The sequence below is a fragment of the Mixophyes fleayi genome, chromosome 7 (genome assembly GCF_038048845.1).
Source record: "Mixophyes fleayi isolate aMixFle1 chromosome 7, aMixFle1.hap1, whole genome shotgun sequence".
Lineage (NCBI taxonomy): Eukaryota > Metazoa > Chordata > Amphibia > Anura > Limnodynastidae > Mixophyes > Mixophyes fleayi.
The window spans coordinates 107,835,800-107,861,061 of record NC_134408.1 but is presented as its reverse complement, the minus strand read 5'-3'; the positions used below and the strand labels follow the sequence as shown (position 1 = coordinate 107,861,061).

At 39.8% G+C, this 25,262-nt stretch overlaps 2 protein-coding genes and 1 long non-coding RNA gene across 6 annotated transcripts in view; 2 read left to right on the top strand and 1 right to left on the bottom strand.

Moving 5' to 3' along the window:
- The window catches only part of MYL1 (myosin light chain 1), a 427,496-nt gene that overhangs the window by 274,188 nt on the left and 128,046 nt on the right, over positions 1–25,262 (top strand). The window lies entirely within an intron of this gene.
- The window catches only part of LANCL1 (LanC like glutathione S-transferase 1), a 104,648-nt gene that overhangs the window by 45,950 nt on the left and 33,436 nt on the right, over positions 1–25,262 (top strand). The gene's annotated exons all lie outside the window — the stretch shown is intronic.
- The window catches only part of LOC142097974 (uncharacterized), a 46,682-nt gene that overhangs the window by 12,850 nt on the left and 8,570 nt on the right, over positions 1–25,262 (bottom strand). For 3 of the 4 annotated variants that reach the window (XR_012678285.1, XR_012678287.1, XR_012678286.1), the window contains 2 exons: positions 14,331–14,470; positions 12,511–12,805 (listed from right to left, as the gene is read on the bottom strand). This is a non-coding gene — a long non-coding RNA (uncharacterized LOC142097974). Of the gene's footprint in view, positions 1–12,510; positions 12,806–14,330; positions 14,471–23,196; positions 24,024–25,262 lie in introns of those variants that run through there. The other variant, XR_012678284.1, reaches the window with a different exon arrangement.

Genomic DNA, 25,262 nt, shown 5'->3' with positions numbered 1-25,262 from the left:
TTAAAAGAAAACTTGTACAAGTCTACATTATTAGTACAGCAAAAAAGAAAAAAATGCTGCACACTGTGTGGCATATTTAAAATGCACCTTTTTTTTCTTCATAGTAGCTTAAAACTAGTTTCAGATTCTCAAAGTAAACAGAGCAGACACAAAATAGCTGCACATGAGCCAACAGTCTGAACAAGGCAAAAGTAAAGTATAGAAAGGCTGAAAAGAAACATTTAGAAGGGGGACAATATCCTGTGTGTTAGGAGGAATTGTAGATGCACTAACTCTGTCTAGCACTGTTTTTTCTTCTTTTTATAATAAATGTAACCCTCTACCTCTTCAGTCCCTTGCTCAATTTAAATGACCCTGAACACACAGCTGACATGCCTTTATAGCATTAGCATATTTTTTTTCTCTCCTCCTAGAAACTCTGGGCTAAAGTAACGATTTTTGTTTTAACTACAATATAATTTTTGTTCTTTACTAGCCATGCTTAAATTCTTCTCTACAACCGTTAGGTGCAGGTAAAAACAATGGTTTAAAGCTTCCTGCACTGGAGGTTTTAAGACATAAAATAATTATAAGAAAACATTACAGCTTACATTTTTGTTTGTATCGGCCTCTTATTGCTGCTGATCTCCACTGGGTGTTGTCAGGTTAATAGTGAAGCCAAATAAGGAGAGGAGCAGGAAGTTAAAATTTCCAGCTGCGCTTAACCTTTTAGCTGCTGAGCCTTTTTCTCACTTGTCCCACTGGATATGTTTCCACTTTTTAGTCTGGTCACATTCCAACTTCAATGTTTGTAATTTTCTTCTCAAAAATGTGGTTCTTCATTTTGCTTTTTTTTTTGTATGTATTGGCTCTTTTTAATGTCGGTTAAATGTATATTGATCACAAGTGATTAACAGTATTATCTGCTAAGAGACCTGAAAAGATGAGACTCCCATCTCCAAAATAAGTGTTCCCATGCACTATTTAGAGCCAGGATGGAGAAGAACAAGGCTCTTTTAGAGCCTCCTCCTATCCCTGCGCTCCCCCCCCCCCCCAAATTGTTTGGAGTGGGCCGGATGCTCTGTGATATCATCATGCACACCCACAATGATGTCAATGGCTCCACTCTATGATGAAGAAGTAATATACACCGGTCCGTTGCTGATTGGCCGGGGAATGTTTCTTCATGTCCCCTGGACACTGCTGAATGAGGGAGACTCCTCCTTCTAAGCCAGGCATGAGTTCTGCAGGGCAAGTCCCTCTCGTCCTTAGCAGTGAAGGGGTTAAAGGAGACCTGTCACCAGGACCTATACATACTTACTACATACATAGCTGCCAACTCTTAGGGACATATATTTAAACCTGGGCCTGCGATTTATTTTTAAACAACTGTACCTTAAATGCCTACTTTCCTGCATAATAGATGCATTTATTATCATCTATTTTATCTTTATAATGTAATATTTATAGAAGAGGTGTATTTATCATGTGAAACATTATGTTACAGGAAGCATGGCTAGGCCTCAGAAGATGTTGGCCACTTACCAACTAATTTCTAACCCCAGACTCTGACACAGAGTAATATTGAGCAAACATACAAGCTTCAAACTTATTCTCAACAAATCAAAAATGGAGATAGTCAGATTAATCTAATGTGCAAACTTTTTCCTCCCCCATGAAAGGTTTTTTCTGCCCCTGCACGGCTACACAAGAGGACTCGGGATGCACCAATCACACCATTGACTCCAAGAACATTTGATAAAGAAACTCTTATTGCCAGATTGGATCTCAAGACCTTGAGGAGAAAATAAGGCAGACTGTTAATGGATGCAAATCTATTTTTCTTTAACAGCATAAATTGATGATGTGGAGGGGAGATGTGTTGGGGTGTGACATTTTGGGGTTTTTCTACACTTTTTTTCACAAAGTGTAAGTAAATGCATAGTTAAATGACAACAGCTTAACATCTTTATTTCTCTTTTATCCCAATTTCTCTACATGAGCAGCTACAACTCTCATTCCTCTCCTGATCTGAAACTCACCGACCGTATTTCCCTATGTATAAGGCGTCCCCATGTATAAGAGGCAACTTAATTTTGGCCCCGACATTTGGAAAAAAATATATTACGGTAGCTGTCAAAGAGTGTGCGGAGATTGCAGCGGCTTGCTGCTCCGATTGTGTTTAAAACCACTGTATAAGACGCAGCCAGTTTTGTTTTGTTTTTGTTTTTAAAAGTTTTATTTTTGCAAGGTCATAATAACAAAAGAGAATGATTGGCAGAGTGAAAACACTTAGTAAAAATAGTCAAAACAGATAATCAAATCTACGACCAGCGTAAAACATGTGAAACGCTAAGTCAACCGAACTTTTCAATTTAAGAGTAACGAGTGACCCAAATTTTTTGTATAAAGAAGAAAGAAGAAAAGAGAGTATACAGAAGAAGAAGGAGCGAGAGAAGAGGGAGAAAAGGAAGGAGGGTAAGAAGTGACTAGATCCAATGTAGAGAAAGAGAGAAGTCCTAGAAAGAAATGAGGTTTAAAACTGGGTTATGTAAAGGGTGGACACGCCTGAAAGTAGGATAACCACGGGTCCCAAACCCTGGTGAAGGCTTTTGAGGAATTCCGAATAATACTGGTCATATACTCCATCCGTTGAGTCTGCCAGACTCTATTAATTATGGACTGCATGGAGGGAGGGGATTGCATACGCCAGTCTGCTGCTATTTGGCAAGTAGCTGCCGAGACAATGTGCCTGATCAATTTATTCTGATGTCGGAATGCCGAGGGAGCCCCCACAGGAAGAAGAAAAAATTTAGGCTCCAGGGGAATGTCCACCTGGAGGATTGAATTAATCAGGCCTCTAATCTTAACCCAGAAGCCTGACAGTTTTGGGCACGACCACCATATGTGAAGGAATGTGCCTTCATGGGAGCACCCTCACCAGCACCGATCAGACGAGTCAGGAAGAATTTTGCGGAATCCGTGATGTAACTTATAGCTGAGAGGATTGTCCCCGTTGCTTGGTAACCGGGACATGTGTTATGCATAGCCGGCCGGGAGAGGCTGGACGGGACGCACCCATCCGGAAGAAACAGACAGCTATCCGCAAGCAGGAAGAGAACTGCTGGGACGGTGCCTGACAGCACCATGCTGACAATGCAAGATGACATACAGTCAAGTCCATAAATATTGGGACATCGACACAATTCTCATATTTTGGGCTCTATACACCACCACAATGGATTTGAAATGAAACTAACAAGATGTGTTTTAACTGCAGACTTTCAGCTTTAATTTGAGGGCATTTACATCAAAATCTGGTGAACAGTGTAGGAATTACAACGGTTTCTATATGTGCCTCCCACTTTTTAAGGGTACAAAAGTATTGGGACAATCGACTGAAAAGCTATTTCATGGACATGTGTGGGCTATTCTCTCGTTATTTCATCTTCAATTAAGTAGGTAAAAGGTCTGGAGTTGATTCTAGGTGTGACATTTGCATTTGGAATCTGTTGCTGTCGACTCTCAATATGAGATCCAAAGAGCTGTCACTATCAGTGAAGTAAGCCATCATTAGGCTGAAAAATCAAAATAAACCCAGCAGAGAGATAGCAAAAACATTAGGTGTGGCCAAATCAACTGTTTGGAACATTCTTAAAAAGAAAGAACGCACCGGAGAGCTCAGCAACACCAAAAGACCCGGAAGACCACAGAAAACAACTGTGGTGGATGACAGAAGAATTTTTTCCCTGGTGAAGAAAAACCCCTTCACAACAGTTGCCCAAATCAAGAACACTCTCCGGGAGGTAGGTGTATATGGGTCAAAGTCAACAATCAAGAGAAGACTTCACAAGAGATAATATAGAGGGTTCACCACAAGATGTAAACCATTTGTGAGCCACAAAAACAGGAAGACCAGATTAGAGTTTGGCAAACAACATCTAAAAAAGCCATTACAGTTCTGGAACAACATCCTATGGACAGATGAGACAAAGATCAACTTGTACCAGAGTGATGGGAAGAGAAGAGTCTGGAGAAGGAAAGGAACTGCTCATGATCCAAAACATACCACCTCATCAGTGAAGCATGGTGGTGGTAGTGTCATGGCGTGGGCATGTATGGCTGCCAATGGAACTGGTTCCCTTGTATTTATTGATGATGTGACTGCTGTCAAAAGCAGCAGGATAAATTCTGAAGTGTTTTGGGCAATATTATCTGCTCATATTCAGTCAAATGCTTCAGAACTCATTGGAAGGCGCTTCACAGTGCCGTTGGACAATGACCCGAAGCATACTGCAAAAGCAACCAAAGAGTTTTTTAAGGTTAACAAGTGGAATGTTATGCAATGGCCAAGTCAATCACCTGACCTGAATCCGATTGAGCATGCATTTCACTTGATAAAGACAAAACTGAAGGGAAAATGCCCCAAGAACAAGCAGGAACTGAAGACATTTGCAGTAGAGGCCTGGCAGAGCATCACCAGGGATGAAACCCAGCGTCTAGTGATGTCTATGCCTTCCAGACTTCAGGCTGTAATTGACTGCAAAGGATTTGCAACAAAGTATTAAAAAGTGAAAGTTTGATGTAGGATTGTTTAGTTTGTCCCATTACTTTTAGTCCCTTAAAAAGTGGGAGGCACATATTGAAACCGTTGTAATTCCTACACTGTTCACCTGATTTGTATGTAAATTCCCTCAAATTAAAGCTGAAGGTCTGCAGTTAAAGCACATCTTGTTTGTTTCATTTCAAATCCATTGTGGTTGTGTATAGAGCCCAAAATATGAGAATTGTGTCGATGTTCCAATATTTATGGACTTGACTCTATCATATAACCCAGTACTAGCCACTTTATTATGCAATTCTGTACATCTGCTTGTGAAAACAAATATCTAATCAGTCAATCACGTGGTAGCAATTCAATGCATAAAAGCATGCAGAAATGGTCAAGATGTTCAGCTGTTTTTCAGACCAAACACAAGTCTAAGTGACTTTGACTGTAGAATGATTATTGGTGCTAGATGGATTGGTTTGAGCATCTCAGGCTGCTAATCTCATGGGATTTTTACACATAACAAAGAGGTGCGCAAAATAAAAAAGCATCCAGTGGACGAAAACAACTTATTAGTAAGAGAGGAGTGTGACTCAAATAGCCATGCATTATTGCAGTAGGCTACAGCAGCAGAAGACCACACTGGGTTCCCCTTGGTCAGCTAAGAACAGGAATCTTGGAATATAACGGACACAGGCTCATCAAAACTGTTGAAGATTGGAAAAACATCACCTGGTCTGATGAATTATGATTTCTGCTGCAACATGCAGATGGTAGAGTCAGTCATGAATCCATCCTGCCTTGTGTCATTGGTGCAGGCTGGTGGTGGTGATGTAATGGTGTGACGAATGTTGTCTTTGCACCATTAGGCCCCTTATTACCAATTGAACACTGAATAAATACCTCAGCCTACCTGAGTATTGTTGTTGACTATGTGAATCCCTTTATTGACACAGTTTACCCTTCTTCTAATTGCTACTTCCAGCAGGCTAGCTAGTTCCATGAACATGACAAAGCATACAGTGTACTCCAATGATCTCCACAGTCAGATCTTAATCAAAGCACCTTTGGGACAAATATGCAGCAACCGCATGATGATATAATGTCAATATGGACCAAAATCTCTCAGGAATGTTTCAGGATCCTTGAATCCATGTCATGAAGAATTCAGCTGTTCTGGAGGCAAGGGGTGTGGGCGGGGGAAGGGATCCTACCCAGTACTAGAAATGTGTACCTAACAAAGTGGTGACTGATTGTATATATTTGTACAGCTGTTTTAATCCCTGGTTTTACCCCCCATAATCCCCTCTTTTGTACCCTTACCCACTCCTCTGCCCTCTACATCTCTAACCTTTTTCCCTCTACTGACTCCCTCTCTCTCCACTATGCCAACAACCGCACTGATTACCACCTATTACTCCCGTCTCAAAGATTATCCCCAGTGCTACTCCCCACCTGGAGCTTACTTCTACACCCAATGAGTTTATCCACTAGTCTCCACAGCTTCAAATGCACCCTCAAAACTCATCTCTTCAACAACACCTACAGGCCCTCCTAACTCATCGCCTACTGCTCCCGCACCCTCACACCTCTGTGTCAACTCTTTGTGCCTACCCCACTCCTCTAGATGGTAAGCTCCCCTGAGCAGGGCTCTTTCCTCATGTTTTCCTACCTTCACTAACGTATCCCCATGCACCCATGTCTAGCACCTTATACCTGGTCTCCTAGTCTTTCCCTCAGTATATCTGACACTGTCTCCTCTGCCCTTTCTCCTGAGCACTGACCTGCTTCATGCTGATAACCTCCTATTTGCCCAATCCCTACCCGGTACCCCCCCCCCCCCCCCAAGTCCCCCCCTCCAACCTGTACTATGCAACATGTTTCTATATATACTGATTGTTCTTTCTGTTACGTGATGTTGTTTGCTCTCCCCCATTGTATAATGCTGCGAACCCTTTACAGTGCTTTATAAATAATAATAATAACCCCTTTAACCTTATCAGAGACTGCATTTTTTTACCATTTAATTTTCAGACTGCAAGCCTTTACGTTACATTGTTAGTTAATAAGTGTGTGTGTGTGTGTGTGTGTGTGTGTGCACGTCCAGCAGTTATTTAGGCAGGGATTTCTAGAGTCACCCCTGACAAGATCTGCAAACCAAAAGAGAGCGGATTCATTCTGTTTGAGAAATGAAGGAAGAGGTGAGATTACCCTGACTCTTAAACTAAGCACTTCTGCCAGTACCTAGAGGTACTCAGCAGCACAGGAGCTACAAGTTAAATTGATAAACATTGTAGTTTAAAACTGTGTTTTTGAACAACAGTACAAAAAACTAAGAATAATAAACTAAACAACTTTACATTACAATTTACTTTTTTTGATTATTTTTAAAACATCTTTTAAAATGAATGTTTTCTGTGTAAAACAGGAATAAAACATATTGAGAATGTCATTGTTAATTATCAAACTATGGGCCCAAGACCATGAATCATCATGTAAACCAAACAGCAAGCTGAACTCCCGGGAGACTTCCTAAAACTTCTAAACCAAAACTTTTCCTTTTTCAGAAATTTCAGTGAGTCTAAGCCTCCGTGTATTCATCTTATATCTATGCACAAAAATAGCATTATCAATGGTCTGTTTAATGGAAATACTTTACCATCACAAAAACCTAATGTATTTATTGCAAGATAATTCCACCCAAAACTGACAAATCCCCATTGTCCTGCAATCATCATCCACTGCTCCTCTAGATAGAGGTTTATAACATCATATTTATTAACAATATTTATTAGGGGCTATAACTAAGCAGCACAGTACAGCATAGGGTAAAGGCCTTTTTTCTCTTTTGTGATGCCCTGTTACTGGCAATTCTTCGGGCTATGCGTGGCAAGATGGCAGCTTTAGTGCAGGTGCAATGGATGTTCCCTATGCATAATGCTCTAGTTGCAATTCTACAGCTAATTTAGTTTTTAATTTTTCCAATTTAGTTTTTGTGTGTAAGTTAATTAATGAGATACAAGTAGCGGTTATAGTAGAAACTTTAAGGCGTTCTATACTTACTCTACGTTGATATTAATCACTAGTTTCAAAATGTCACTTGGAAATCCTAGATGCACAGGATGTGCCTAGCCAATGGAATTGTGTAATAAGCCAATATATTGAATTACTGCAAAAAAATGACAGACCCATAGTCTCCTTTTCTGAGACAAATAATTTAATATATGAGCAACTCATGGAAATAAATTAGATAATGTTCAGCATATTGAGTCAAAAACTGTCAAGTAGGCAGTGCTTTAATCTGACTTTGCACCATATGTACAAGACGATGGCGAGACAAGATTTTTGGTAAAACCTATTCCAAACCATGCCCACCCAGGTTTCTCAATGTGAACTTGGCATAATAACTTGTTACAGTCTAGCCATATTATGTACCTTATATTTTATATTTCTGTGTTCTGGTTTTTAAATAACAAACCATGGAAAAGTAGGTTGTCATCTTCACTGGTTACAATCAGGTGCAAACATCACATTGAAGACATATTTCTCCTACTGGTACAATAAAAGAAACAATGGAGTACTGGATTTTGCATCCAAAGCCTCTACCGCTCCTGCCTACCTCTCAGCTTGGCCCTGGCCTAAGCAATAGTATAAAGCAAAATTTGCCATGTACACAAAAAACAAATGGGCCAAATTTATCCAAGTTATGTAAACCAAAGATTACGCTGCAATAGTTGGAGCAACAGCGCAATTGCCATTTCTTTCCACTTTTACGTGTTCTAGTCATAAACCTCTATCACATATGTGTATTTAGGTACAATTTAGATAACGAATAAAAAAAACGTTATCTAAACATCTGTCTGGTATTTTGTAGAGATTCCTGTTTTTTCTTTGTTCCTTTTAAATGTAAATGCTGAATCCTAACAAAACACATGTTGTAACCTTGATAAAGTCTTGTTCACTACTGGCAGAATTTGAAGGTGTGTAAATAAAATTGGGTGTTGATTTGGTGACTGTCCACAGTAAAGTTTCATGAAAGGTTCATTAAACAGGTGTAAAATCTGGTAAATAGCACAGTTTACAATCCAGCATGAGGTTGCTGATCTTGAGGCTCATCACCTCACATGACAGAGACATGGAAAAAATCAGCTAGAAGAACAAAGCACAAAATTGTAGTTTTTTTGGACATACAATTTTGAGAATAAAGCCCCAGTGACTGCCAGCAGGGCAGCGGTCCGGCTTCACTGTCACCTCGCTTTTGGTGAGCTCACAGATTCACAAGACCTGGGGTAACTTATCCAAAGGAAGAAGAACAAGGGTCCTTGCAGTCCTTCTCCTGATCTCCATCCTCCGTCAGTTGGCAGGAACCATTACCTCCTACACCAGCCTGATCTTTCTCCTCTCCCCAGACACTACACTGCTCTTTCTTATACCCACAGAATAGCCTCAGGCTGTAGAGGTGTGTTTGGCTGTCTGCTGTGTCTTAGGATATTAAGGCATAGCAATACAATACACATTTCCTAACTAAGGTGATTAATCAGACACAGAAAGCCTCTATGTCTGGCTTGTGAGTACACTACTCAACATTATCTAGTTTGCCTACAGGTGAAGCTAAAAGCACAATCTTACAGTTTTTCATTTTTAGTCTGTAACATGTGGTTAAATTGCATATAAATAGCAGGGCAGAATATTTACCATCTATAATGTAAAGTTGGTTATTCACTCCATTTGTGCTTTAAACAGAACACTTGCCTGACTAAATTGTGGAAAGTGTAGGGGGGGGGGCACTACCCCTAGCTAGATCTCCTGTGGTTTAGGTAAACAGATAGCTTCCATTAACAATAGTCTGGTCTACTTGATAATATAATTATTTATGTATTGTTTCTGCAGCTCTAGAATACACATAGCCTTACTCTTTTGGCATAAGTAAACAATAGGAATCCTTAGGACTAGCATGAATACCTCACCTATAGTGTAATAGATAATATGACACAATCTCATATATTACCAATCTTAAAGCTGATTTCCAAACACAGTATGGGGTGAGCACAGACATACTGTGTAGGGGTGTGCACCGGGCACTTTTAGTGTTTTGGATTTTGGGTTCTGATTAGCTTGAGGTTTTGGGTTCTGATTTGTTTTGCCAAAACACCTGACGAAAGGTTTTGGTTCTGATTTAGGGTTTTGGGTTCTGATTTATTTTTAAAAAAGCATAAAAAGTGCTAAAATCTATTTTTTTGTTTGTTTTTCACTCCTACGCTATTATTAACCTCAATAACATTAAATAACAATCATTTCCACTAATTTCCAGTCTATTCTGAACACCTCACACCTTACAATATTGTTTTTAGTCCAAAACGTTGCACCGAGGTAGCTTTCTGGACTGCGTAGTGGAGTGGGCCCGGTACCCAATTTGGTACCGGGGCCACAATACCTCCGCCTTCAAATGGTCTCAATTCCACTGCACAGCTGCCTGCTCCTACATCCTCTGCAGCATATACAGGGTGTAGTTCGAGCGTGTCAATACCTCTTGTTTTAGACGATGACAGGTCATTTTGATTAATTTTGGATTTGGCAGCAACAGTCGCTTTTAAATATCTGATACGCCTCTATCTGGACTGCGTAGTGGAGTGGCCCCGGTACCCAATTTGGTACCGGGGCCACAATACCTCCTCCAACCATGGTACAGACCATTCATCATTGAGATCCCATCAAGTATGTTAAAGACAGACAGGGTCGAATTGTTATTTGTTAACCTCAATAACATTCAATAACAATCATTTCCACTAATTTCCAGTCTATTCTGAACACCTCACACTTCACAATATTGTTTTTAGTCCAAATCGTTGGACCGAGGTAGCTTTCTGGACTGCGTAGTGGAGTGGCCCCGGTACCCAATTTGGTACCGGGGCCACAATAAAAAAACATAAACTGGTCTCAATTCCACTGCACAGCTATCTGGACTGCGTAGTGTAGTGGCCCCGGTACACAATTTGGTACCGGGACCACAATAAAAAAACATAAACTGGTCAGAATTTCACTCTACAGATGGCTGATCCTACATCCACTGCAGCATATATATGGTGTAGTTCTAACGCGTCAAAACCTCTTGTTTTTGACGATGACAGGTCATTATAATTAATTTTGGATTTGGCCCCAATTTGGATTTGGATTTTATAAAACCCTCAACTGGTCTGAATACCACTGCACATATGGCGGACACCGGATGCACATCTAACACCAACATAGCAGTTAAGGCCGCAGTAATTTTTTTTGGGAGCTACAAAAAAAAAAAAAGTAGCAATAAAAATGGCAGTTCATCTTTTTTGGAAATACAGAAAGAAAGAAAGTAGTAATAGAAATGGCAGTTCCTCTTTTTTTGAAATACAGAAAGAAAGAAAGTAGTAATAGAAGTGGCAGTTCCTCTTTTTGGGAACTACATATACAATTAAAGTATTAAATAGAAGTGGCAGTTCCTCTTTTTGGGAACTACATATACAATTAAAGTATTAAATAGAAGTGGCAGTTCCTCTTTTTGGGAACTACATATACAATTAAAGTATTAAATAGACGTGGCAGTTCCTCTTTTTGGGAACTACATATACAATTAAAGTATTAAATAGAAGTGGAAGTTCCTCTTTTTGGGAACTACATATACAATTAAAGTATTAAAAACTGTGGCTGAAATGATTGGTTTGTTTGGGCCCCCACACCGAAAAAGCTATTCATCTCTCCCTGTACAAACTAAACAGGCTCTACTAAGACAAGATGTCGTCCTCATCCTCATCCTCTGATTCCTCTCCCCCTTTAGTGTGTACTTCCTCATCCTCACACATTATCAATTCGTCCCCGCTGGACTCCACAACCACAGGTCCCTCTGTAGGATCTGGAGGCCAGTGCTGTACTTGATTGAGGAATTGATAATTCATTTTTATGAACATCATTTTTTCAACGTTCTGAGGAAGCAACCTCCTTCGCCGCTCACTGACCAGGTTCCCCGCTGCACTAAAAACTGAAGTGCCACCTGCATTTGTACAGAGGGAGAGGGCGGTTGGGGATGAGTACAATAATTTTACTATTAACTGTACACAGACAGTATTTAGTGTGGATGAACCCTTTTATGAAAGCATTACTTCAGCTTTTATAAGAATACTTATGTATCATAAACATAACTCCCATCATGCAGGTCCCAGTATAAAATTTGGGTAGGTGCTGGCAAAGCTGCTCTAGCCTCCCGGGCCTCCCCCTATACCCTTAAAGGAGCAGATGCCTCTTATTATCATACATGGTCCATTGCATGCTCAGAAGAGGCCTCCACTCTGCTCCTTTGAGAGCAGAATTGGGTTTTTTCCGGAGGGTGGAGCAGGTGTGCCTCACCTCCTGCCACTCTAGTTTTTGTATCTCAAAGACGGTATAAAATCCAGGGAAAGAGAGCGGCTTGTGATGATCTGACTATGAATTGGGGGCATGGTGCATAATGTTTTGGGTATATTTTATAAAAAAAAAAAAACATCATCCCCCAACTGTACATAAGGATATTTGAAATCACAAGGGTTCATTTATGAAACAAAATAAAAAATTCAGAGACGCTGAGCATATTTTTTGTGCGCATGTGTGCATTTGTTCAGTTGTATACAGTTTAACATCCCCATTCTGCTTTTTGCAGTCCATCTGTGCAGAAGTGTCCATCACTTTTGCTTTATCTGCTTGACTCGTTACAATGTCACCCCAGGTCTGCTGCAAAAATCACTTTGGCAAAATATACAATTTATATATCATCAGATGTTGTTTCTATATGGCCTAGCCACAAACTCCCCAATTGTATGCATTTGTGTTAACACCTTGGAAGCAGCGACAGGCTTCAAAATATCTGTATCGGATATGTTGACAATGAATAATGGAGGTACAGCTAATCCCTGACTTGATTTGTTGATGAACAGAGGTCCAGCAAAAAATAAACACTCTTCAAATGGCGTGTTTACCTTCCAATAGGAGCGAACAGAATCCCAAACCACAAGATACTTTTCATTGTTGGAGCTGAATATCCAGGTTTGGATGCCAAAGTCCCCTTTTTGAAGCCCCCAGTCCATAGGGGGAGAATCTGATGTATATGCATGGTTAATTCGCTCCCATATCATCATTATCGGCCAACATGCTTCTCTATATGCTGTTACTACTTCCATTTGTTTACACACAATTAAACAATGGTTCTTCTTTCCACAGGGTATATTTTGAAGTGTAGACTCAAAATGCTTTATTGTATTCAGTCAAATAAATCTGCAACATAAGATAATTTAGTGATACATAATAATATATTGGACATTGGCAAATTTGTAAGTGGGCACACTTTCTCATAAGAAACCTGCCTGACTACCCCAACACTAAAGAAGCCAACATGAGGTCTCCGATTCCATACTACAGCGACCTGAAAAAAAAACAAAAAACAAAAAAAACTACTACACCCTAAATAAGCAATATAGCAGATCCCATAGGTAAACACAGATCATCACACAATTGTCATGTGATATAATGTAATGGCTACTCTAGCAGATACTGTAAGTGCCCTACACAACGTCATAGGTTGACACATTGTACCTCTCTATTAGTAGAAAAGCTTCAGAGGGTTAGTCACTAATAAATTGCAAATGTGAAGTAACTCACTGCAACTAGACATTTTCTTTCATAACCCAACTTGTATTTATTGAAGTTAATTGTTGATTGTTTTTTATGAGTTTCTGCAGATTTGCTCTTTGCTAGTAAATAGCCCCCAGAGTTCAGATGTTTTCCTAATCTCTGAGAACTCAACCAGTCCTGCTTTTTTGCAAGACTGGATCATGAAATGAATCCAAAAACTGTGTGACACTTTACTGGGGGGGTGTTTGAGCAGGAGGACCTATCAAAAGCCACAATCAAAAACATTGTGACTTCTAATTGGTCCTCCCTATCACAACTCTACCACAGGCATTTTAAATTAATTAATGACAATTTTTACCACTTTAGATGGTTATGCATGCAAATGAGAAGTTCATGGAAAAGAGATTTTAACAATCTCTAACTAAGCCTGCCAGGGAAGGAAAGAGGTTCTGCTAAAGACCATGAGGTATATTTACTAAACTGTGGGTTTGAAAAAGTGGAGATGTTGTCTATAGCAACCAATCAGATTCTAGTAATAATTTATTTAGTACATTCTACAAATTGACAGCTAGAATCTGCGTGGTTGCTATAGACAACATCTCCACTTTTTCAAACCCACAGTTTAGTAGACCTACCCCCATGAGACTCATTTGGTCCCACCAAATACCATGTTAAAAACATAGCTACAAAACTACAGATTCCCAACCACAAATAGGCATAGAGTAATTGGATCTAATAGGTTACATACCCATTTACATGCTTTTAGAAGTGCTAAAATCTAGTAAAAGAATGATTTTAAATCCAGTGGGTAACTGTCTTAGCGTTTCCATTGTGAAATATGTTGGAGCAGAGTCTATGTTATGAACTGGGTCAAGATTTATAACCATCTGTAATCACAAGTCGGGTGCATATGTGCCCAGCACTACATGAGCCTGATTGGGACTGGAAATGTTGTTGTGTAAACATGCACCTTACGTCAAAAAACAATTACTTTCCTGGGTCCTTTTCATGTTTTCTTATTCTATTGCCAAGTTTTCCTGTAACTATACATATTTTGGTTATGATACAGGTGCCTAAAAGCACCACTGCATTATCAGTAGTGCTAAATGTTGTGATCTTAAAGTGTGAGAGACTTAATTCTATGGTTGTGGATTCAATATATACTTACCAAATCATTGATGCTGGAGACTTACTGGACTACAGCAGAACATGCTTTGAGAAATCCTTGCTAAGAAATCTGCTCTGATGGCTGTTGGGTGTGTCCGCAGTCAGTGCTCACTTTTCTCCTTCTCGTTTTTGTTTGGCACCCTGTAGTAGGAAAGTGAATATAGGGTGTTATCACTCCTAATAAGACAAATAGTATACATTTTAAAAATAACTAATCTTATTAATTATTGGGGTATAATGCAATTCCAGGCTTATCCACTATTTTCATCATGTCGAAATTGCCTATGAAACCTGTGACAACTCAGAAGTTCAAGAGACATCTTTTACTAAACATCTGCCTTATACCAATATAACCATAGACTCCTTTGTTTGCCGAGTTCTATAGCGCCTAAGTAGCACACATCTATTAACCTCCACATCAACAAGCCAACAAATCTGTGTTACTCGCTAACTCCCAACAGTTGTGTCATCAACTCCACTTTAGTGTATGAGGAATATAGACAAACCATTCATCCTTTCTTTTATTTATCGGAAACCCATAGACAAACAAATCCTTCTTTATTATGTGCACACGGATGTCTAGTTCATACAAGAATAGACATAAGATTTAAAAATTTAAATACAGTTATCTAGCCTTTTGGCTGGCACTTGTCCAAACATCCTTAGTTATAATCAAGTTCTACAATGAAAAAAACATGCATTGATACAAGATAGTCATCTTTGTCCAAGGACCCCATTAAGTCATATGATAACAAGTGATTTGACTTTGATTGGCTATTAAGCAATATGGTTCCTGGAACTCAGAACATCTGCAAATTAATTTTAAACATCATATCTAAGGTTCTGTCTCATAAAATATATAACTGTGACAGTGAATTTCCTGTAATAGTTGATTTTATTCAAACATTTAAAGCGTACATACAGAGCGTTAATTGAGGTAGATGAGTAGTTTGTCGTTCATGCCCTTCTAATCCTGAGTGCTTCCCCTCAGGCAGGAATAAACCACAATACATTCCAACATAAAGAAGAGACCCAAGTCTGACAGCTTCCATTACTTAATATACAAGACAGACTCCATTAGACATAAGCTTGTCGTGTCTACAGTATATGAAAATTAGCACACAATATAGAATTCTATCTTAACCCTTATCCTTCCTTCATGTATCTATCTCTTATTTTCATTCTGCTCCCAATTCTATATCAGTCCTTTATAAAGACTCTATGGTAGTGAGGAGGAGGTCCTTTCCCCGCACCCCTGCCATCCTCCCATTACCTGCCTTCAAGAACCATAAAGTCCTATATATGGGAAAGCAACCCCTGCCCATTTAATAGGGTAATGTAGTGATATATGAGGTTAAATCAAGGTATGTGAAAGGAGAGTTGTGTGTGATGTACATGCTATGCACGGTTTGGTTTGACTTCAGCTGTAATAGCATGTTCATGATAAAACTGTGGCTGCACAACACACTACATACATATAAGATATTTGACCTTAACAGCATATTCATTTAAGAGTTTGGTGCAAATATAATACATTGGCACAATGTACCACAAAATGAAAGTAAAATTTTGGCATCACGCTACTGAATTAACCCCTTAGTGTGGAGGTATAATTAGCTCACTAAGAAACATGGGGAAAAAGGCAAATACTTGCACGATACTGCAAGAAAAAAATAGTTATCTTGCTTTACAGCACTGTGAAATGTAAGCCCTTGGGAATATATACGTACAAAGGCATGAAGGAATAAATATTTAGCTCAAACAAAGAGGGATATTTGGTGCTAAATACACGTTTTATATTCAATTTTAGGCTTCACCTTTCTGCTATAATATTTCTATACACTTTACAGAGACAAACACACAGCTATAACACACACTAAAAACACTTTACATGAACAAAGAGATGCAGACTCATTTACTGTCTCTTCAGCCTGACATCCTGCCAAGAGGACACTCCTGCAAATCACTTCACACAGCAGTCTACTGGACGATCCCTATTGTGATAGTAGAATGGACCATACTTGCCAACTCTCCCGGAATGTCCGGAAGACTTTCGCATTTCGCGTGAGTCTCATGGACTTCCGGGAGAGTGTGGCAATCTCCCGGTTCTGCAGAATTAAGTCCAAAACGCCGCGATTCACCGGGAATCATGGCGTTTGGCCCCACCCCCTGTTGTAAATTGACGCGTCATTACGTCACAGGGAAAGTCCAAAATGCCGCAAATTTTGGAGCCCCACCCCCATCACGCCCACCTCCCCCTGCAGGCTCCCGGAAGCCAACTTTAGAAAGTTGGCAAGTATGGAATGGACTAACTCACAAATCCAGTAGGGTCTGCCATGTCGCAAAAGTAGTCATAGACTTATTTTCCGGGGGCAGTTCCCAAAACCAGAATGTGTACCTCTGAATGAGATAGAGAGACTGTGGCCCGCAGGTGAAGGCTCGGAGGGCCGCATGCAGACCATCACCGTGCTAGACTAAGAAGGCATCTGCCCAATAGAAAAGCTCAGCACATCTGCATATTTTATAAATTACATTTCTTATCTCTTCTGTTTCTCCTTAAACCACACTTCCAAGAAACATGACAAAATAAATTATTTTTTTTTACATTGTCAGTGCTACAATTATTTTCAAGCAAGAAATGAAGTAACAATCACATCCCTAAACAATATTTTAGAATAGATTGCATGGTTTTACATAACTTGTGTGCCATGCATCTAGCAAGAAGTTTATCATTGTGTACTTAGCTGGATACACACTACTGAAAATCGCTCCAGATGCAATATCATTAATGATTTTCCCAACGACTGAAAGTCACGATCAGCATGGTGATTCATGTGTAAACACTATAACCGTTTTACAAGATTTATCTTCAGATCTGTGCTCTTCATCTGTCATAACCATTTGCAGAAGAGATCATACTTGCCAACTCTCCCGGAATGTCCGGGAGACTCCCGCATTTCGCGAGAGTCTCACGGACTCCCAGGAGAGTGTGGCAATCTCCCGGATCTGCCCACTTCCTAGTAAAGTGGGAAGAATTGGGTCCAAAACGCAGCGATTCACCGGGAATCGCGCCGTTTGGCCCAAAATGACGCGATTTTCGGAGCACCGCCCCCTGCGCGCCCACCTTCCCCGGCAGGCTCCCGGATCATACTTGCCATAAGTTGGCAAGTATGGAAGAGATTGTGAGTCTGCAAACTCTATGAAGATCTGCCTACACTGCTGGTCAGAAGTGCATACACACTGCAGAAACGGCACAACATTGTTCCATCATTTATAAATATTTTTAGGCAGTTTATTAAATCAAACAATACAATGTGCTTTGGAACGATAAAACATGGTCGGCAGACCTAGCAGTCGTTTATCGTGTGATTGGAACGATAATCGGGTGAACAACCTTTAGTGTGTACCCAGCCTTAGGTAACATGAGATAAAAGTATTCTTATATGCTATGTTTTCCCCATAGGGTACCTCTACTTCAGGATAATGTAGTTAACTTTTCATCATATTTTATAAGTTAAAATAAAAGTTTCTCTTCTTAATAGTTACTAAAATTAAAGACAAAAATTACTTCATTATAGCCATATAAAAAGGGTCTTAGGGCTAGATTTACTAAGCTGCGGGTTTGAAAAAGTGGGGATGTTGCCTATAGCAACCAATCAGATTGTAGCTTTCATTTATTTAGTACCTTCTACAAAATGACAGCTAGAATCTGATTGGTTGCTATAGGCAAATTCCCCACTTTTTCAAACCCGCAGTTTAGTAAATCTAGCCCTTAAAGTTGTTCTGGTTAGACAGTGTAAATACATTCAGGCACTGCAGTAAATGCATAGTATTTTTTATTTTTTTTGGTTATCCTGTGAGAGTTTGCAAAATGAAAATGACATATCCATATAAGTAATAATTATGTTATAGCTTTAAAAGAAATTAGTAGATATTGTACTCAGAATGAGAAAAGAAAAAGATTGAAGCTTTGAAAAAATGTTACAATAAGATGTTCTCACAGAACATGGACAAGCCAATGATGGACAGCTGAATGTTCTATGAAAAGTAACATTAAGACTGGTGGCAGAATGCCTGAGAAGATAAAAACATAAGAAAGATTTGTTTAAAACTTACAAATTGCAGAATAGGCATAATGTATCATTAGCTTGTAGTTTTCATAATTTACTGTTTTCTAATTGGTTGTTACGCTTCTATACCCCTAAAAACTGTTATGTAGAATTATATGAGTTATTTCTGGAGTAAAAGTAGTTTCAGTTTGGAAACCAGATACTTGTTGTGGTCTCTTATTCTGTGTTCTGATCGATCTTTACTATAGATATTTGACAAACTGCTGACTGCTGATTCAATTACAGGTGGTTATTCTGCTAACATAGGTTAAGAACCCCAACAATCCATACACTTCAAGCACTAGTATTGCAGCTAAGCTACGTTTCTGATCCGCAATGCAGTGTAAAAAGCCAGTTTATACATTGAAAGCACTATTTAATTATACTGATGCTAATTGAAATATGCCCAACTATCTTATAGGAAGTATGAATGAGAAGCTGGTGCTGCTGACAGAATCCCCCTTCTCTACCACTTCCCCCATCCCCACCCAAAGACTCGACACTGCAAAGCAAATGATAATGTGTATAACCCTAAAAAAAAATGGGTTTATTTTTTTTTATTTTTTAAAAAAACATTTTTATTGAAGACATTCAGACATCAATTATGTAATACTGTTCTTTTCACAAAAGAAGAGAGACATTCCATTGTAAATACAATCAATATACATGTACATGGGTATTATTACATTTTTTCCTTGGGTTCAACTTGAGGAGGTTTGATGACCATAATACAAACATTCTAAAATATGTGTGCCCGATAATAATATATTATCGCTTTGAAATATAAAACAAGGCAAAATTGCAGTAACGATAACATTAGTGGTGAAAATAAATACGCCATCATCTCTCAATAAAAGGAGCAGACATGACATTACAATTTCCCCTCCCCAACTCACCATCAGGGTGCGAAGGGACCAGAGGAAGAGGATAGGCCCGCCCCATCATCCCCTACAAAAATTGGAGGGTCTTGAAGAAATACCCTTGTTTCATACCACAGTGTCTGGTGAAAGCATTCATATAGTTGGTTGCGTAATTGGGACGGTAGGGTATTAATATAGCTTTCCCAAGTCTCAAATTTGCGAGTTAAGGTACTTCTCTGGAGAGAAGCCTTCAGCCAATCCATTCTCAGGAGAAAGTACATTTTTTCTTTAAATAGCTCGAGTGTTGGAGGGGCGTTCTGGATCCACATATGGAGAATCGATTTCCTAGCCGCTGCAGATATTGCCATATGCAACTTTCTGCCTCCTGTAGATGTTCGCGTATCGGGAGGTAAAATACCCAGTATTGCCCAATCAGGAGTGAATGGCAAATAATTAATTAAGTCTGTAGTTGCAAACCTCCATACCCTGGTCCAGAAAGCCTTGATAACAGGACATGCCCATAGACAATGAAATAGGTCTGCTTGGGTTTCACCACATTTAGGACATCTAGAATCAGCTGAAAGACCAATAATATTTCGACGGTGCGGTGAGAGGTAGCCCCTGTGGAATATGTTGAGGAACATCTCTGCATATGTAGAAGCTGGGAAAAGCTTTATCGAGGTGGCCAACCCCTTCAACAACATCTGTTCTGTTAATTGGGGGAAATAACGCAACCAACCACTTAGGCCCGAATTTATTTTAGTGTGATCTATTATAGTTCTCAGAAAAGCATAATTGGATGAAATTGCTCCTCTTTTGGAGGATACAGTTAATAATAAAGTATCAAGAGGGTTATCCCAATCAACTGCTGTGAAGAGTGATATCACTTCTCGGACATAGTGCTGGGCCTGAATGAAGGAAAGACCGCACGGGCCTAAAAATGGAAACAGCTCCAATGCCTCCGCGTGGCGGAGTGGCCTTCTCCCATTCCTGTCCAGCAACTGCCCAACTGACCGCAGTCCTTCCCTCTCCCACACAGTGAAAGAGCGAGCCGCCATGCCGTTCTGAAATGTGGGATTTTTGATAAACGGTAAATGTATGGACTTATAGGGGTTAATGTGAAGTTTGTGTCTTAATATATGCCAAATTTTTTTGACTGAAAGGACAAGAGGGTTTTCAAGAATATTAGAGGACAATTCTTGATCATGTAAGTGAAGAAAAGCCTCTGGATTAGTATCCAAAAGAAATTGTTTTTCTACTGCTAAGTTAGTATAGGTGCTCTGGTCCATTATCCAATCCTTCAGGTATCGCAGATGAGCTGCATGACTATACTGAACTATGTCTGGGAAATTTATGCCTCCATTTGTCTTGGGTTGTTGAAGTTTGATAAGGCTAATCCTGGGGTGTTTCTTTTTCCAAATAAATTTACGGAAAAGATAATTAATTTGTTGTGCATCTTTTTGCGTTAGGAGGAGTGGCAATGTTTGTAACGGGTATAGTAATCACGGAAACGATATCATCTTCAGGAGGTTTGCCCTGCCCAAGTAGGATAGATTGAGTAGCTCCCAGCCCCCCAACTCCCTTTGCATGTCTGTTATGACTTTGCTAATATTAAGATTATAGAGAGTGGCCATGTTCTTCGGGAGCTGGACCCCCAAATATGGTATTGACCTATTTGCCCACTGCAGCCCAAGGGGCCGAGCCCAATGAGGTTCTGCCGGGCCTCTCCCCAAATAAATAGCCGTTGATTTTTCAAGATTTACTTCAAACCCTGAGACTGAACCTATTTCTTTAATCTTCTCCATCAGCGGACCCAGACAAGACTCTGGATTCGAGATGTGAAGAAGAATATCATCAGCAAATGCTGTTATTTTTGTGCACTCTGTGCCAACCGAAATGCCCTTCATCCGGGGCCACTGCTGGATAATTCTCAGCATAGGGTCTATCGATAAGTTAAACAACAGTGGGGACATCGGGCATCCCTGTCGAGTGCCTCTTGTCATTACTATTGGATCTCCCAGTAATTTATTAATGATTAGAGATGTTAATGGGGTTTCATAGAAATAATCTATCATTGCTATAAAATCTTGGCCAAATTCCCTCTCCTTCAATACGGCTGATAAGAAAGACCATGACACTGTATCAAATGCCTTGTGAGCATCTAAGCTGAGAAGCATATTAGATGAGCAGGGGTCTTGGGAGGAGGCAATTATTGATGCTATTGCAGTACGAATACCACGCACCGAGTGGCGTCCGTGTACAAAGCCTAACTGGTGTGATGTCAACAGGAAGGGTAATATAGTTTGGAGGTGTTTGGCCATTATACGGGAAAGAATTTTAAAATCAAGGTTTAGCAGAGTTATAGGGTGATATGAAGACATTAACATAGGGTCTTTATTTGGCTTTGGAATTAAAGTGGTGTACGCCTGGTTGAAGGATGGGTAATGGGGACGGTGCCGGTGAATTGTCCGATATAGTTCCAGTAAGGTAGGAACTATCTCTGCTTTTAGAAGTTTAAAATATTCGCCTGTGAATCCATCGGGGCCAGGGGATTTATGAAGCTTCAGATCCGAGATAGTGTCCAAGATCTCTTGAGATGAAATCTCTAAGTTTAATAATTCCTGTTGTTCAGGGGACAATTTTGGCAAATTAGCTTCTTGCAATATTTCATTTAGGGGTGCATTATTAGACAGGGGCGGATCTAGGCAACTGCTCTACCCGGGGCGATTTTAGGGGGGGCGATTTAGGCCCCGTCCCCTTTCTGTGTTCTAAGGCTGCCGGCGGCTGCACAGTATGTGCAGGTCCGTTCAGCATTGGCAGTGTGCTGTCCCGCTGCTCTGATTGTGTTTAAAACACAATCAGAGCAGCCGGGCAGCACACTGTCAATGCTGAACGGACCTGCACAGTGTGCTGCCGTCAGCAGAAAGCCCCTGCTAGGGGGGGGGGGGGGCCATCGCCCCCCCCCCCCCTGGATCCGCCACTGTCATTAGATGGAGTAGCCCTATATAATGTCTGATAATATTTTAAGAAGGCTTACGCTATTTCTTTAGATTTAGTGAGGGGCAGTGAGGATTTTGGCGTTGTGATAGCCACTATATGGCTTTTACGTCTAAAAGGCTTTGAAAGGTTTGCCAAAAGTCTTCCAGTTCTATTGCCCCATCTGTAGTATCTATTCTTTGTGTAGTCTATTTTAGATTGAGCTTGGGCCAGTAAGAAATTTTCTAATGTTTGTTTTGCCTGTTTATAGCTAGCGTGTGTTATATATTTAGGATCAGACAGATAGGCATTATACTGAGTTGGGTTTATTTTTTATTTTATTTTTTTTAAAGAAAACTTGTGCAAAGCTAAAATATTAGTACAGCAAAAAAGAAAAAAAATGCTGCACACTGTGTGGCATATTTAAAATGCACCTTTTTTTTCTTCGTAGTAGCTTCCAACTAGTTTCAGATTCTGGAGGTAAACAGAGCAGACACGAAATAGGTGCACATGAGCCAACAGTCTGAACAAGGCAAAAGTAAAGTATAGGAAGGCTGAAAAGAAACATTTAGAAGTGGGACAACATCCTGTCTGTTTTTGGAGGAATTGTAGATGCACTAACTCTGTCCAGCACTGTTTTTTCTTCTATTTATAATAAATGTAATCCTCTACCTCTTCAGTCCCTTCCCCAATTTAAATGGCCCTGAACACACAGCTGACATGCCTTTATTGCATTAGCATATTTTTTTCTCTCCTGCTAGAAACTCTGGCCTAAAGTAACGATATAACATTTTTGTGCTTTACTAGCAATGCATAAATTCTTCTCTACAACCGTTAGGTGCAGGTAAAAACAATGGCTCAAAGCTTCCTGCACTGGAGGTTTTAAGACATAAAATAATTATAAGAAAACATTACAGCTTACATTTTTGCTTGTATCAGCCTCTTATTTCTGCTGATCTCCACTGGGTGTTGTCAGGTTAATAGTAAAGTCAAATAAGGAGAAGTTGAGAGCAGGAAGTTAAAATTTTCAGCTACACTTAACCTTTTAGCTGCTGAGCCTTTTTGTCACTTGTCCCACAGGCTATGTTGGCACTTTTTAGTCTGGTCACATTCCAACTTCAATGTTTAAAATTTTCTTCTCAAAAATGTGGTTCCCCATTTTGCTTTTTTTTTGTATGTATTGGCTCTTTTTAATGTCGGTAAAATGTATATTGATCAGAAGTAAACACAAGTTAACTATAATATATGCCAAGAGACTGTTGAAAAGATGAGACTCCCATCTCCAAAATAAGTGTTCCCATGCACCATTTAGAGCCAGAATGGAGAAGAACAAGGCTCTTTTAGAGCCTCCTCCTATCCCTGCGCTCCCCCCCAAATTGTTTGGAGTGGGCCGGATGCTCTGTGATATCATCATGCACACCCACAATGATGTCACTGGCTCCACTCTATGATGAAGAAAGTAATACACACCGGTCCGTTGCTGATTGGCCAGGGAGTGTTTCTTCATGTCCCCTGGACACTGCTGAATGAGGGAGACTCCTCCTTCTAAGCCAGGCATGAGTTCTGCAGGGCAAGTCCCTCTCGTCCTTAGCAGTGAAGGGGTTAAAGGAGACCTGTCACCAGGACCTATACATACTTACTACATACATAGCTGCCAACTCTTAGGGACATATTTTTAAACCTGGGCCTGCGATTCATTGTTAAACAACTGTACCTTAAATGCCTACTTTCCTGCATAATAGATGCATTTATTATCATCTATTTTATCTTTATAATGTAATATTTATAGAAGAGGTGTATTTATCATGTGAAACATTATGTTACAGGAAGCATAACTAGGCCTCAAAAGATGTTGGCCACTACCTAATTTCTAACCCCAGACTCTGACACTGAGTAATATTGAGCAAACATACAGGCTTCAAACTTATTCTCAACAAATCAAAAATGGAGATAGTCAGATTAATCTAAGAATGTGCAAACTTTTTCCTCCCCCATGAAAGGTTTTTTCTGGCCCTGCACGGCTACACAAGAGGACTCGGGATGCACCAAGCACACCATTGGCTCCAAGAACATTTGATAAAGAAACTCTTATTGCCAGATTGGATCTCAAGACTTTGAGGATAAAATAAGGCAGACTGTTAATGGATGCAAATCTATTTTTCTTTAACAGCATAAATTGATGATGTGGAGGGGAGATGTGTTGGGGTGTGACGTTTTGGGGGTTTTCTACACTTTTTTTTCACAAAGTGTAAGTAAATGCATAGTTAAATGACAACAGCTTAACATCTTTATTTCTCTTTTATCCCAATTTCTCTACATGAGCAGCTACAACTCTCATTCCTCTCCTGATCTGAACTTCACCTAAATGTTTTTTTTAAAAGAGAGTACGTAACAGGAATGGTTTTTTATTTTTTTATACCCTATGTTATGCTTCTGATCAGTGACGCCATAGCTTATGACAACATTCTGGACTGGCTCTCATCTAGCGTAAGACCAAAGATTTATTTTCTTACGATTAGCTGACCAATTAGCACAGATGTAGCTAGTTTGTATTAATTCAAACAGAGGAAATCGCAAGCAAACCGGTGCATTATCCACCTACACTCCCCAGGACCACACACACGGACTTGAGTAATACTAAAAATTGTAATAATCATCATCAGATATTTATATGGCGCCATTATTCTGCACAGCTTTACAGAGACTCACTTACAACAGTCCCTGCCCCATTGAATTCCCTAACATACACACACAGACCGACAGAGACTAAGGTCAATTTGATAGCAGCCAATTTATCTACCACTATGTTTTTGGAGGAAACCAAAGCAAACATGAGGAGAACATACAAACTCCACTCAGATAAGGCCATGGTCGGGAATCAAACTCATGACCCCACAAGTACTAACCACTAAGCCACCATGCTCCCCATAATCAGATTTCCTGGTATAATTACTGCTAAGAGGTATAAGTAATGGACACCTAATACCT